The following is a 9,020-nucleotide window of genomic DNA, read 5'->3' as shown; positions in this document are numbered from 1 at the left end:
TACTTGCAAGTATCATCCATAGCCAACCATTTATAGGTTTAAGGGGATTTTCAAGTGCCTTTCCATCTATCATATTAAACCACCTGGGGGATTCCAAGTATCCCTTAAGCATAAACATTAGCCATTTACCACTCCAATCCATTTAAACCATGCATAATTCCTTTACCAAGTCTTAAAACATGAAAGAGTTCCATTAAAAGTAGTCAATGCAATGAACATATCTTTATAAGCATTTTGTCAAACAAATCGGGGGCATAATATGACAAACTAATTCCAATTACCTTTAAACCATTCTCATGCAATCCAATTATCCAAAACCACCATTAATGAATATAAAAGTATAATTAAAACCATGGGAAATCATAACCAACCATTTAATATCGAAATCCCCAAATCATATTTAAAAACCAAAATCATATCATCAATGACACCATGAAAACATTCGTAATGCCTTTAGATAAAATTAATAACGAGGGAAGAGACCATGCCTTAAACTAAGATGATGATGAAAAGAAATCACCAAGACAAGCCCCAAATTGATCCTCTAATTGAAACCCTAGCTTCCCTCGCCCAAAAGCTCTTGAGAGAATTTTAGAGTGGTTTTGAGAAGTTTCTAAGTATTAATGAATGGAACAATAGGGTAAATAACCTCCTAAGTAAGTTACAAGTCATGGGGCCTTAGTAGGATAAATAGGGAAATGTTGAAAATACCCCACTTAAGTTGCACCAAAATCCCCTCACAGGGATACGACTGACCCACACGAGTCGTACCCTCTGATACGAGTGGTATCCTTCACTCGTATCCTGCCCTCAACCCTTGAATCCAACACCGTCCAGCATACGACTCATCCAACCGGATCGTATTGGCAGCATACGATCCGTACCGCTGGCAGATTTAAACCCAAGAAAGATTTAGATACGAGTCCTGGGTACGACTTGTACCTTGACTTACGGCTCACGGTGAGTCAATCGCACTCAAATCCAACCTAAATAACCAAGCCTAAGATTAAGTTAAGGAACCAAACAATCCGTAACCACCAATACGACTCGTCCCCTAAGTCTTACCCATTCCAGTAACAAAAATTCATCCCACCAACCATCACTGGTCAGTATGCGACTGGACCATACCATTCGTACCCCATCATACGGCTCGTACCCATGAGTCGTAATGGTTCCAGAGATCAGAATTTCAGAAAATTTTCTAAGGTCCAGAAACTAGGGTGTTTCAATTTTACAACAAAACCTATTTTGTTATTATTAATTAATTTATATTTATTCCATTTTTATTTCACATCTATCTCTATATCTATTAAATAATGAAATGTTGTTTGAACTTTTTGCCCTTCACTATACTCTATACTTTAGATAGAATCGCCTTTTCACCTTTTTCATAATTTATTATTTAATTAATTTCATAATATTGACTCCTACAATATTGGATTAGGACTAAAATATATGTTAATACTCCCTACTTTTTATTAAATCAGGAGTCCATATATATGTGTGTGTGAGAAATGGATTTTCATTTTTATTTTCAAAATTAGGGGTTTTCAGATTCCAGCGACTGGAGCTGCAGACAAGAAGTTGATAGGTGAATTTACAGAGAAATTGGGGGTCCAAAGATGAGCTAGAAAACATATTGGAGGAATATAGGAAGACGAAAGGAAGCAGTGGACTTGATGATAAGAGTTTGGTTGAATTTAGGATATATGTGAGGGAGATAGTGGAATAAGAGATAGAGAAATATGTCGCAGATGGATTAGGGAGGGTGGATTATGCATTGACCAAGGGAGGGTGTCGAGTGGTGATGCTTTTAGTTTGCTAACTAACCAGAATGTGGTTAGTACTGATTCTAAGAAGATACTTAACACTCAGCTTTCGAGAAACTGGCCAGTGTTTTCCCCTTAAAGGAGATAGCAACTTTGTTCAGATTTGTGTCCGGACAGCTATTATACCTGAAGTTGTCTCGTGGAACATGTTGCTAAGGTAACACCTTTCTTCATTGGACAGTTATAATGATTCTATTGTATCATGTTTTCTCTATCTTGTGATGGTGCTGACACTGATTGTTTAGTACGGTGTGTTTATTTGGGCTTCACATATATATGTGACTATTTATGTTATAACACATTATGAGATGATAAAGCTTGTGCTGACTTCTTTTGATCCAATTTTTTTTTGTTGGATTGCTATTATTTTACTTTGTATGTGTTTTGGTGGTTTCAATGTGAAATTTTTTGTTATTAGATAATCTTTTTTGAGGGTTTTTGTACAACTAAAAATTAATAATCGGCAATGGGTTCTCCTTTTTTTTTTTGGTAATTAGTTGAATTTTTTAATTGAAAAACTGAATCACAAGCATTGATGTTGCCAATAAACGTTAGTTTTCTACTACCTTGCTATGTCAAGAGCCAACAGTCAATTAGTTACCATTCAAAACCACATACAAATGGAACTAGTATCAACCAGCTAATCAGTCTAGCTATTTAAAAACACACCTCCATGGAAAACGTGCCTTCAAATCATTCACTTTGCTTATGAAGATGAGCAGTAGGTTACTTGACGTCGAACAAGGACTGAAATGCAACGTCTCTTGTGTGCAAGTGCTGGTACAATGTGGAGAGATTGAGCAGAAGAGAGATCATAATTGAGAATTGCCATTGCCTGATACAATGCGGACGGATTAAGCAAAAGAAAGGTCATAGTTGGAAATTGCCATGGATTTGTCTTTTCGATTTAGAGCTTTTCCTACTTTCTCAATCTTTTCCTGGTTCTTTGAAGTCCTTGGTTTTGATTAGCCATCAAACTTCTTCCGACACTTTCTATCTCGATCAGATTGTTTTCAATTGCAAATAGGTTTACGTTTTGTCTGTGTTATTTGATAATTTGAGAGTAGGTACATCCCTGCTAGCTGCTCTGTTTAGTTTTGTCATAAATTTTTATTTTAATTTTAAATGGAGACGAGATTATAATGTGGAAAATCGAACCCTCCTCACCATCAAGGCTAAGTAGTCGTTGCTACTAATCTCCACTGTGTCCTGAAATTTGTTTGTCATGCAGGTCGTTATGATAGTTGCTATTTCAAGAATCAACCCATGAAATGTTTTGTTTCTTGGACAGCTACATCACCCTTGTCTCATTAAATTTTCCTTTCCCCTTGTCTCATTAAATTTTCCTTTCCTTACTAAAAATATTCCCATCAAGTCTCTGGCGAGACTGGTGGTCAGATGTCCAAACGTACTAAGTCTGAGATTAAATAGAAGCATCACTACAAATGTTCTTCTAGGGGTTTTGGTTAAAGCTCCCCAGTGACCCAGGATTTGAAGAGCGCGGGCACCATTATCTTAACATAAGTGCTCGAGAATCTTCCAATGACGACTGAGGGATAGTATTGTATGTGATTGATTGACTGATCAGTAAAGGTTTAAGCAATGACGAAAATACAAATATATAGGCCGAATATGGGTTTTAGGATAATATATAAACCTTAACATTTTATAAATAGATGAGTGTAGTAGCCCAGCGGTTAAGGGTGGACTGTGTAAGCTAATAGGTTGCAGGTTGGATTCCTCACTACTACTTTTGTTGTTAAAAAATTAATAACATAGAACATAGAAAAAGAAACCGGGTCACATTGCAGGAAACAACATTTAGAACCAACGTGCCCAAGGTGCTATTGTGTTCTCTAGGGTGCACATAATTTATATAACAGTTTCTTAAGGTATATACATGTACACATACACAACTTTTTCCGAACTTACTGGGTGCACGTGCACCCCCACCCGAACATGTGGGTCCGCCCCTGTGGGAGTGGGGTCCTATGTTGTATTTCCAACGACTTACAATACACTAGCAAATGCTCTACTGAAGTGTACTTTGATTAGGAGCTTGACTGGGTTCAACTCTTGCATAGAATATCCTCGCATGTTGCCTTCTATTTTTACACGGTCACAATTTGATATCCTTAAAATTCCATCCTTCAGGTCTAAGTTGTGTTGATGTTAACAGGATGATTCGTCGAGGCATCAAGCTAGAGTCCATATGGGTTTGTTTGATCCCTTTCTATATGTATAATCATCCCTATTTTTTTTTATAAATAAACTACATACGTACATGGACTGCGTACATCTTACCCCCCCCCAGACCCCACTAAGTGGGAATACACTGGGTTTGTTGTTGTTGTTGTTGAAACTACATACGTACATGGAATGATAGATAATGTTTTTTTATAGATTAAAGGTTCACTCATTACAGATGAAGTGCTCAATGTTTTGGGTTCTAACTGTAGGAGTTGGAGGAACTAAGGATTTTTGTGAATCCAGGCACCCCTCGGGATCTTTGTATTACTGAACAAGGCTTGGTTAATCTGTTTGTTGGTTGCCAAAGCTTAAAAGATTGAAGTATATATGCCACGAGATTTCTAATGACACCAATAACTAGGCAGAAACTCGTTCCACTTTAGTTAGTTTCTTCTTGTTCTCTACTTGGGAAGACTTCGGTCAAAGTGTTGACGATGTGATGGTTATGCAGCCTCTTGATTAAGGTTTCTGAAGCAGTTGTCTAGTTATGCAAAGGCCTTAAGTAGTTGAGTCTCCCTAGGCATTTAACTGATCAAGTATTCTTATACATTAGGAATGTGTGTTGAACAACTTGAGGTGCTCACCGTAGACTTAGTCAAGGTGTGCAGTGTAGTTAGGTCTATCAGAACATTATCCGATCATCAAGTACCCCACTTTGTTGGAGATAGTGAAAAGAAAATTGTGTGTTGAATGAATGCAAGAACTTGAAAGTACTTGATATTAGGAATAGCAGCTTTGATAATACAACACTCTTGGAGGACGTGAGCAAGTATTAAAGGATTTTAAGCTTCCGCATAATGTCGTGTTATTTTGATTGTAACATTTTTAGCAATTAGAATTATCTCATACTTCAATTGTCAATTTTAGTATAATCAAAGCCCAAATATCTATTACAATAGACTAACATATTTTAGATACTATATATATATTTATATTACTTAAATAGATATAAAAATTTATTTTAAGGTCAATTGTTATGTTTGAATATTTTTTTCCTTCGTGTATATAATTTTATTGATTGGAGTCTTACTTTTCTTGGTTACTTCATTTGAAGTCAACATTGTTATTTCGTCCAATTTTTCAGTCTGGGATGAATCCATTCATGTGTTGATTATATATAATCCATACTAACTAAAAGAAATAAAGAATGACGGAAAGATTGAAACTAAATGTGATATTTGCTTAATTAGCTATTTATTTGCTTAATTTTTTTAACTTTTTAGCTATTGTTCGACAAGATTACCCTTTTGAAAATCTTAATTATCAATTATTTTCTTAGACTTTTAGATTTATCGATTCATGTTGAGTTCCAACATCGGTTACTTATGGATAAGATCTATTGCATGATATTGGGCAATCTTCAGCCCGTGAAATTAGTTTTTTCTATTGAGTTGTGTCTGTGCTCCATTTTCTATCATGGTGGATAGCTCAGTATAGGAGAAAACAGGAAGGATAATGGTTATGAGGAGGAGCTAGCTAAATATGGGACAAAACGTAGAGGACAATGGTTATGAGGAGCTTCTGAACTATGAAGAAGCTAACGAAGAAAATGTTGATTTAGCTACAAAAGCGAATGCTTAGTTGTCCAAAAATGATGTCTTTGCACTAAAGTTAATTTTTCAATGTATATTACTATTTATTTTATCATTTTGCTATTTATCGTCTATGAGGAATAACTTTTTTACCTCACAATGTTAGGACAAAAAGATATACATCATGCTCTCTACAAACTTTACTTGTGTTGAGTGTGTTCTTATTATGTCTAAATTCAAGATATTAACATTGCATTTATTTTAATGTACATATTTCTGCCATTTACTTCATTTTTCTTCAAATAATTGTAATTTAATTATCCTAATATTTAAAATTTTAAAATATTTTTGAATTCTTTTTTATTTATGGATCATATATGTCCTAATACATTTGTTGAAAGAAATCAGAAATTATTCTAGGACTCTTAATTTGGCATAAAAGTCCTTTCTAGGCAAAATATTTTTAGGATTCTTTTTGATCTATAGATCACATATGTATCTTAATAATTTTTGGAAAAAAAAATAATGGAGTGCCGTAGTGGTTTCATTTTTTATTACATATCGGAGTCCTCTTTAGGTCTATCATTTATGAATATTTTTATTTATCTATTTAAAAAACTTCAATAAAAGGAATTATAAATTTCAAAAATTTACCATCTTTGACACAATTTATTCGATATTTGATTTAAAAATATTATCCCAAGAGTATTTTCTTCCTTCTGCCTTAAAAAATTGTCTGAATGCATGAGTTACCAAGTTCGAATATTGTACGCCATTGTGTAATGAGGCAGAGGGTAAATTTGTTGCATCCTCCTACAAAATTCTCATAACTATTATTCCTAAAAACTTTTGAAAACATCGACTATCACTAATTAAAGTTACACGTTTTGCTTGTAATTTTCCACAAATATATTATTGTATGTGTTTTTGTGTTAGAAGACCCATAACCCCATCCCCATATTTTATTTTTCCCATTTTCTGAATCAACTTTTGGAAAGAACGGAATTTATTTAAAAATAATAGTGATAGTATATGAGGTTTGGAGTTTAGTACATCACAATTAACGTTTTGAGTATCGCATTGAAGGTAACTTTATTTATATGAGAAAATAAAAAAGTTAAAAAATAAATTTACATTCCGTATGTGGTTACGATTAATTAATTAGTAAAAGTTTGTTTGCTAGAAAGAAAAATTTATGATTTGGTTATACAATTGAACTAAGGAAAGGTAAATATAAATGTAGGAAGAAAGAAGAAAAAACGAAAAAGTGTCTAAATTGCCATTCAACGGTGTAAAATGATGTAAAAATGTACCTATTGGGCCTAAAATGCTTTTTCCGTCTACCTATAATGCCTTTCTCACTTACCTATTGAGTCTAAAATATCTTTTTTGTCTACCTATTGGTCCTATTTTACCCTTTTATTTAGACAAATTACATAGAAAGACCATATTTAAAACTTAATCACATAAATAAAGTACTTTTTCAATATTATAAAAATATTTTTTTTTACATATATAGCCATTTAAAAAAATCAAAATAAGATAATTATAATTCCTAATTTAATGCTACAACTAATTATCAATTCACCTTAATTTAAAAGATATATTTTCGCTCTTCAAATTAAAAGTGGAAAAGATAATTCCTGCTTCTAAATCTTTCTCTCTCTTGAATTCAAAATTCAAATATTTTTAAATAAACTAAGTATTTCACTATTTGCTCGTGTATATTTCGTTTTGTTTTCATGTATGTTAATCATCTAGTATTATTTCATTATCGTATATTTTTAATTCTAATATAATGGATCAATCATAATATTTTATGAATAAATATTTATGGAATAAAAAATATTATGTTGGAAGTACATATATATCATGTATTTTTGTTGTATAAATATAGTTTATTTCAAAGTCAGATTATTATTATATTTTTGATATAATTGATGGGATAAATATTTATGGTATATCTCATTATGTCAGAAGTACTTTTCTTGTTAAAAAATTATTTATTAAATATAAATATATATTTTCAGTATTACATGGTATAAATTTTTTATATAAAAAAAATACGATGTATGTTTATGGTATAAATATAATTTGTATGGTATGATATAAATATAATTTGTGTAATATATAAATATACATGAATTTTTATGGTATAAATGTAGCATATATTCTTATGGAGGCATCGTGAAAGCAGGCAATAAAAATAAAAAAAAAAAAAAAACATAAAATGTTGATATAGTATATAAAAAATAAATGAAGAAAGGCTTCCATAAAAATAGGCAATAAAAAGAAATATTAGAATTTAATATAATATATATATATATATATATTAGAATCTTTTATAAAAGTAAATATTTTATATGTTATATCTGACAACCAACTAATACGGCTTAGAATGTCGAAGAATTATTATTGTGTACTATTTATATGGTTAATAGTAATAAAAATAATAGGAATTTGATATAGTTTAACAAAGATAAGTTGTTGCATTATATAATTTTTTTTAAAATAAAAGGGTAAAATAGCTCCAATAGATAGACGAAAAGGGCATTTTAGGTCCAATAAATAGACAAGAAGGGCATTTAAGGCCCAATAGGTAGACGAAAGATATTTTTGTACCATTTCACATAGTTGAAGGGCATTTTAGGCCATTTTTTTGAAGAAAAAAAATAAAGGATAAAATCCTTATTCCTATAATTTTATTTAAAAATAAAAATCTACCATGTTTAGATTCTTTTTTGGAGGAAATGTTTTAAAATTCTATAAATTGAGAATCTTTTTTCTTACAACAATATATACTAGCAACCACAAGGTAGTTTGTGAATCATTTAATAATTTATTTTTGTTATAGTGAAGGGTTTTTTTTTTTAGATTTTTCACACGACATCTAAATATCAATAACATGTTCAAATTAAGAGATGAACAAGAGTGTACTAAAAACTAAGAGGGGATGAATGTGTTTACAATATATGAGAAGAAGAATTAGTATTAAACCATGTCTTCTTGCAATAGAATAATGACTTCATCTTAAATTATTAAAAATAATAGTAGTAAAAGATAACTCAAAGGAGTAAAATATTCCTTGACCCAAAGAAAAAAATTTAGCTCCTATGTCTAAACTCTTAAAATCCATATCGTTGATTTAATATTAAAGAATTTTTTTAAAAAAATAGTTAATCGTAACAACATTGTATTTTGCACGTGAATAAAGTACAAATGATTTTGGGTCAAATTTTCTATTTTTTCACATATCTAACATTTCAAAGTGAGCATTATTCTTTGTTGACTTTGTAAAATTTAAACCTTCTTACCTTCTTCATAATAATATATGAATAAATTTGAATAAAGTGATTATTGATTGATTCTTCAATATTCATGTACAGATGAATGCTAGTGAATCTATTAG

General features: G+C 31.4%; 1 long non-coding RNA gene across 4 annotated transcripts in view; it reads left to right on the top strand.

Annotated features, from left to right (window-relative positions):
- LOC107877458 overlaps positions 1-5,902 on the top strand; it is a 21,722-nt gene extending 15,820 nt beyond the window's left edge. For 2 of the 4 annotated variants that reach the window (XR_007050760.1, XR_007050762.1), the window contains one exon: positions 1,555-5,902. This is a non-coding gene — a long non-coding RNA (uncharacterized LOC107877458). Of the gene's footprint in view, positions 1-1,544 lie in introns of all 4 variants that reach the window. The other 2 variants (XR_007050761.1, XR_007050759.1) reach the window with 1 other exon arrangement.
- Positions 5,903-9,020: the final 3,118 nt, after the last annotated feature.

The sequence above is a fragment of the Capsicum annuum genome, unplaced genomic scaffold, assembly GCF_002878395.1.
Source record: "Capsicum annuum cultivar UCD-10X-F1 unplaced genomic scaffold, UCD10Xv1.1 ctg61776, whole genome shotgun sequence".
NCBI classification, from domain to species: domain Eukaryota; kingdom Viridiplantae; phylum Streptophyta; class Magnoliopsida; order Solanales; family Solanaceae; genus Capsicum; species Capsicum annuum.
The sequence above is the reverse complement of the archived record's forward strand: the minus strand, read 5'-3'. Positions and strand labels throughout refer to the sequence as shown.